Raw genomic sequence first — 6,449 nt, 5'->3', positions numbered from 1 at the left:
TGTGGGATGTTGAGGATTTGATGTCCTTTCTCCAGGGAATCACATTGTCTTTGCTAGGAGGCCAGGAAGACCAGAAAAAATTATTTTGCTTCTGGATTTATTCTTCCATGATTTTTAGATTGAGGTTCAGCTTTAACCCTTATCCCAGGTGCTACTCTGCTTTTTCAGCAATATTATTAGCTTAAAATAGGCTGAAACCTCTTTTACTCCTCTTGATGCTGTTTGAGTGCTAGATTAGTGGCTATAAGAGAGTTGTTAAGAATCCCCTTTAAATTGGCCGCAGGTTTTAGGAGTGAAAGAATTCACTAATTCCCAAATTATTAGTTGCAAATGAAAGTTTATTGTTAAATAGAAATCAATTTATCAAGAGACTGACTTCTATAATGGGAGATCTATGGAAAATGGAGTTTTGCACTAAGAATGCAGGTCTCAGTGGACAGAAGGTCCTGGCAGCGAAGGGAGCTACCAAGGTCCATTGGCAAAAGACCTTTGTTGAAGGAAGCTGTTATATTGCGTGTCTTGGTGGGGGCTGGGACAGCCAGAGCAGGTCAGGCCCAGTGGGGCCTAGTGAGTGGAGTCCCAAGTTGGCTCATCTACAAGCTGGGTTTCAGCTTGAGATGGAATTTGAATTGAATGAGTTTCCTTAATTCAATAGGGTTGGAATTCTAGATAAGTGAATGAAACTGTTTTGTTTCCCTCTGGTGGGATCCCTCACTGAGGCAGAGTTGAAGGAAATTTTCTCCTTCAAGGATTTTTAGAGTTTCCGGGTCCCTTCTTCATTCTATAACCTTGGATCTGAGATTTGCTAAATGTCAGGCAAGAAAAAGAGAAGGGGAAATGTTTGTATAGTTTCTTCTTTGCATATCTCTTTATTGGTTCAGACTAGGCCCCCTTCAGGGAGAGATGTTACCTTAACTTATAGTGACTATCCAGTATGTTTCCTGAATATTCATTTGTGCATAAGTAGTCCATGACCAAGCAGTGGACATTTGCCCCAAAATCCACCAAACAGTTCTGGGGTTCAAGGATCTCCATATTTTTAAGACTAATATTCTGTGATTCAGTACAAATGAGTGTTGGACAAAAAAATATGGGACAGTTTGTACCCTGAAGGTAAAAGGTGTGGAATAACTCAATCATTTTTGATAGGACTTCATCCTTATATCTAATAATCTCTGGCCTTGCCCCTCAGCCTAAGAATTTGCTGACATCTAAAAAGGACATCTAAAAGACAACCATACTTGTTTTTTTCTTTTGTTTTTTATTCTTCCAAGAAAAAACTCTCTTCATGAGGGGAAAAGGGAGGAACACAAGGTAATGTCATATAAAAATGAAAAGCAAAAATTAAAAATAAACAAAAGGAAAAAAGTGAATCCAATTCAACCAGACAGAATAGTCTGTCTTTAAGTTTTCCTTGCCCAGGAAAACATGATTTATAACTCACACAACACACATGGATTTTTCCATTTTACTTTTATTTTTGAATCCTTATCAGGGTATGTGTAGGTTTTTCTATTTGCCCTATTGTAACTCCTTTTGGATGATGATAGCAAGAATTAGTTGCTGTAATGCCTGGCACAGTGCTCTTTAAAAGGGATTTTTTTCTAAACTAAATATTTTAAGCTAAATATTGCCTGTAGAGACTGTCTTCCTTCTGCTCCTGCCTTTGTCCAGACTCTGCTGGAGAAGGTTGACTCGTATTCCAGGAAGAATGCAGCTGCCTCTCCAGCTTCCAAGGAGAGTGGCAGTCAACCTTGACTGTCTCCCACCGTTGTATCTGAAGCATATGGCTCACACTTCAATCAACAGTAAATATATCTGCACAGCAGGTAGCTGTTGGAGCATTTGATAGTGCATAAACTGAGATCCAAAACCTGAAAAAAAAAAAAAAAAAGGTCTTTTCAGAATCACAGCATTTCAGAATTAGAAGAGATCAAGAAGAACCTGAATCAGAATCTAACAAAGCTCCTAAAGGGTTCTACCTCTGCTTTAAATCCTGCAGGGAATGGACTCTACTTTTTGCCCAGGCAGTCTTTTTCTATCTACTTGGATAGCTCTCATTGTTAGGAAGTTTTGCCAAAATTTGCTTCTTTGAAACCTCTGACTCATTTTTCCTACTTCTGCCCCCCGGGGCCAAGCAGAAAACATCTTCCACATGAATTACCTTCAAATCTTTGAACAAAGGTAACGCGACCCCACTGAACTGTTCTCTTCTCCAGGCTAAGCATCCCTATTTCTTTCAAGGGATCTGCCCACGGCACGCATACTTTGGGTGGTGAAGACACGCTGAAAGGTTATATGAGTCACTTATCACACAATCTCACCACGTGCCCGGCCCTGTGCTGAGCCAAGAAAGGCCTACAAGGAGTTTGGGGAAAGGGACTTGTAAAGAACTAGGTTCATACTCCCGACAAGGATTCTTCAAAGAATCACAGTTTTAAATCATTGAAGGAAATGACACATTTCATTTGAAGGTTCCCGAAAATAGAGATAGAATCCCTTTCCCATTAATCTGTGAAATCTATTCAAGGACCTCAGGTTAGAACTCCTGTGCTAAAAGTCACCATGTTAAAACTTTTTCAACATTTTCCTAATCTTTTGCAAAAGGAAGTACACACACACATTCTCTCTCTCTCTCTCACACACACACACATTCATGTCTGCATTTGACTATATATACACATCTAGATCTGCATCTCTCTCCCCCTCTCAATCTTGCCCTCCCTTCCTCTCCTCCTTTCCCCCTCGGTTACTCTCTCCCTCTTCTCCTCTCCGCCACTCCTTTCCTCCCTCCCTGCATCCCTCCCTCTCTGCATCCCTCTCTGCATCCCTCCCTGCATCCCTCCCTGCATCCCTCTCTCCCTGCATCCCTCCCTGCATCCCTCTCTCCATCCCTCCCTCCCTGCATCCCTCCCTGCGTCCCTCCCTCTCCCCGTCCCCTCCCCGCCTCGTTTCCCGTACCTGCCAGCAAGCCGTCCCCGGCCTCCGGTGTGTGACCGCAGCATCCCCCGCAGGCTGCACTAGCTCAGCTTCAGATCCCGAGCTGCGTTTTTGTTTTTACACTTCCTCACGTCCCTTTAGAAGCAGGATGGGGGGGGGGGGGTAAAGGATCCCCCTCCCCCATCCCCCCCCGATGCTCACCAACGTACGTTCTGAGAGCTAAATTAGTAGTTTCAATGGCCTTGAACGTGCCTACAGGACGGAGTAGGGATTACCGCAGCTTTCCAGAGACTTTGTAGGAAGGACGTTGCAGTTTAGCCCTTGCGATGCCAGGAGAAGGCTGGGCAGGCAGAGCCGCTGCAGACGGAGGGGAATAGAACAGCTTATGGGGCGGGTCCCCCGGTGTTTGGAGGATTTCAGCAGAAAACACCTTTGCGGGAATTCTGCGGAAAAGTCAGCACGGAGGAGTTGCTTTGCCAGTTCCCACCAATGAGACTGCAAACGAAGGAAAACACTGGGTTACAACCCTCACAAGTTACCGAATTCATGAAAAGGGAAGGAAGCTATAAAGGAACACGTTTTAACGTGAGAATAACGCAACTTAGGAAAACTTGTTTCCGCCCGGTTTCGAACCGGGGACCTTTCGCGTGTTAGGCGAACGTGATAACCACTACACTACGGAAACCCTGCTGCAGGCTAGCGTCATTCTAGCTTTATTTATATTCAATGTAATAGCGCGGGGGGGGTCGATGGGTGGGCGCGGGCCTGATTAATGAACGAATATGCGATTGTGTTTCTCTCGGCCACGGACAGCGAGGGTCACTTCGAGGACGACGATTCTCTCTCTCTCTCTTTCGGGGGATTGCCCGGGAGGCCCGCGGGCGGGACTGCAGAGCAGAGCACGCTTCCCAGCCCAAGGTCGCGGCGCGGGCGGCACGTGCTCCAAGGTTCTCTATTTCGCAGCTCTAAGAAGACCCCAGAAAACCGTTTATTCGGGTTCTCTTTCGGCTTCTCACAGCTACGAATCACAAAAAAGACACACCCGCTTCCGCGAGCACAAAGAACCAGCGCGCGAACCTCTCTATCCTACACCCCAAGCTCCGCCACCTCGCCAACCATGCCCCTCGGCCCGGGAACGAATGATGGGCTGAGCCCAGGAAGGCAATGGTCATTTTCCAAATAGGAAAACTCTCCGCTGCGAAAACGCTCCTGAGCGTACGTCCCTGGGTGGGCTCGAACCACCAACCTTTCGGTTAACAGCCGAACGCGCTAACCGATTGCGCCACAGAGACCCGCAGGTGTACCTCGTGGCGCCGAGTATATATGTTTGGCTGGCGGGCAGCAGGGACCAGCTTGCCGGGCACAGCTTCGCGTTCGGAAGCGGCAGGAAAAACTCGGACTAGTGGATTTCAGGAAGGGAGCCACAAGCCGGGAAGAGGCGGGGCAGGAGTCAGTTTTGTGCAGGAGATGAATACAGTTGAACTAGATTATAAACTCAGTTGGCTGTAGGCATTCACCCCAGGCTGGTCCTAATACTGACCATTTTTCCTCTATGGGATAAAAGAATAGGACGGCCTGCTCTTCAGGGCTTGGGCCTGTGATCCCAGACAGACACCTTGGCTAGGGAATTGCTGAGTTATGGTGGGCTCTGTACTATGTCCCCAGCTCTTAGCAGCCCCATTCAGGGTTTTCTTGACAAAGAAACTATTTCCTTTTCCAGCTCATTTTGCAGATGAGGAACTGAAGCAACAAGGTTAAGTGACTTGGGCTGGATCACACAGCTAATACATTCACCAACTACATCCCTCCAAGTAGATTTCCCCCCCCTAAAAACCATTCTCCCAGGATGGCAGCACAGGGCCGCTCATGAGATGAGCCAGGAGCTTCGACCTTCGCCATTTCCTCCAGAGGACTCAACTTTGTGATGCAGAGTTTAGTGCAGGTGGCCCAGGGGATAAAACACTGGCCTTGGACTCAGCCAGCCTGCTCAGTAACAAACTGGGAGGCTGGCTGGCACAGCGCGTGACAATCAGGACCCAGAAAGATCTTGGCAAACTGGAACTATGAATTTAAGATAAAATTTATTAGGAATAAATGGAAAGTCTTATTCTTGGAAGTAAAAAAAGAGTGCCTTCAGAAGTAAAGAATGAAGGAGACTTGGTTAGTCTACAATTTGTCTGGAGAAAAAAGATACAGGAATTAGCTTATAAGTGTGCTATAGCAAGTTGATTTTATATATATTACTTATATACATATAAATATACGCACACATACACATATCATGTAATATATACCTACACATATCACACATCTATACATATACATGTATACTATACACACATGTATAAGTATGTGTGTAAGTATATATGCACACACATATACATATATATGTCAAATTCAACACGATTTAGCAGCCCCCAAAATGAATGCCAACTTGGGCTGCATTTTGAGATGCAGGACCAGGAAGATGATACCCTCACTCTTCTCTACCCTGTAACATTACATCTTGAATCCTGCATTCACTTTTAGAAGTGTCAGATTTTAGGAAAGCCATTGATAAGCTGGGGACTATCCAGAAAAGAGCCACTAGACTGAGGCAGGACTTCAGTAGCACATCAGAGGAGGATCCATGGATAGAACTGGGAATGTATAACCTGGTTAAGTGAAAGCTTAGAAGGAACATGAGAGCTGAATCTGAATACTGAAAGCCTGTCCTGTGGAAGGGACATTAGACTGTTCTGCTTCGACTGGGTAGAAGTTGCCAAGAGGTAAATGTCATCTTTATATTAAGAAAAACTTCTGAACCATTATTGTTTAGTCATGTCTAACTCTCCATGAGTTGGGTTTTCTTGGCAAAGGAACTGGAGTGGTTAGCCATTTCCTTCTTCAGTTCATTTTACAGATGAGAAAACTCAGGCAAACAGAGTAAGTGACTTACTATGATCATACAGCAGGTAAGTATCTAAGGTCACATTTGAACTCAGGTTTTTCCGACTTCCGTTCTATCCACTGAACTACCTAGCTATTCCTCTGAATTTTTAAATCTCTTAAAAAAGTTCCCAGTGAGCTGATTTATGAAGTATAAGGCTCTCACTTGAGGTATCCAAGAATGAATGGCTGCTTGGTTAGGTATGTTGGATCCCTTGTAGAGAATCCTTGTTCATAGGTGGATTGGTCTCTGAGATTCTGTGTATAATTCTATGCCTCTGGGGAAGAGTAAGAGAATAAGCATTTATAGAACACCTACTATGTACCAGACACCATGTAAGCACCTTTTACAAACATTGCTTCTTCTCCACAACCATGGGAGGTAGGTGCTATAATTATGTCTTTTTTGTTTGTTTGTTTTGTTACGAAAATCAAGACAAATAGGGTCACACATCTAGTAAGTGTCTGAAATCTGTCTCCAAACTGGGTGATCTCTCTACTGTATCCACACCTGTCTTACTCTTCTGCTCCAGAGACTCCTTACCTAAGTGGTCTTAGACTTCTGTTTTCTTTGCCTTGTT

The 6,449-nt window shown here is 44.8% G+C and overlaps 1 long non-coding RNA gene and 2 other non-coding genes across 3 annotated transcripts; all 3 read right to left on the bottom strand.

Annotated features, from left to right (window-relative positions):
* Positions 1-1,300: 1,300 nt before the first annotated feature.
* On the bottom strand, positions 1,301-4,323 carry LOC116422473. Its single transcript, XR_004233139.1, has 3 exons — positions 4,245-4,323; positions 2,962-3,435; positions 1,301-1,874 (listed from the first exon to the last, which is right to left on the bottom strand). It is a non-coding gene; the product is annotated as an uncharacterized LOC116422473 (long non-coding RNA).
* TRNAV-AAC lies at positions 3,553-3,625 on the bottom strand. The gene has a single exon. It is a non-coding gene; the product is annotated as a tRNA-Val (tRNA).
* On the bottom strand, positions 4,159-4,232 carry TRNAN-GUU. Its single transcript has one exon. It is a non-coding gene; the product is annotated as a tRNA-Asn (tRNA).
* Positions 4,324-6,449: the final 2,126 nt, after the last annotated feature.

The sequence above is a fragment of the Sarcophilus harrisii genome, chromosome 3, assembly GCF_902635505.1.
Source record: "Sarcophilus harrisii chromosome 3, mSarHar1.11, whole genome shotgun sequence".
Taxonomy (NCBI): Eukaryota; Metazoa; Chordata; class Mammalia; order Dasyuromorphia; family Dasyuridae; genus Sarcophilus; species Sarcophilus harrisii.
This window is presented reverse-complemented; position numbering and strand designations above follow the sequence as displayed.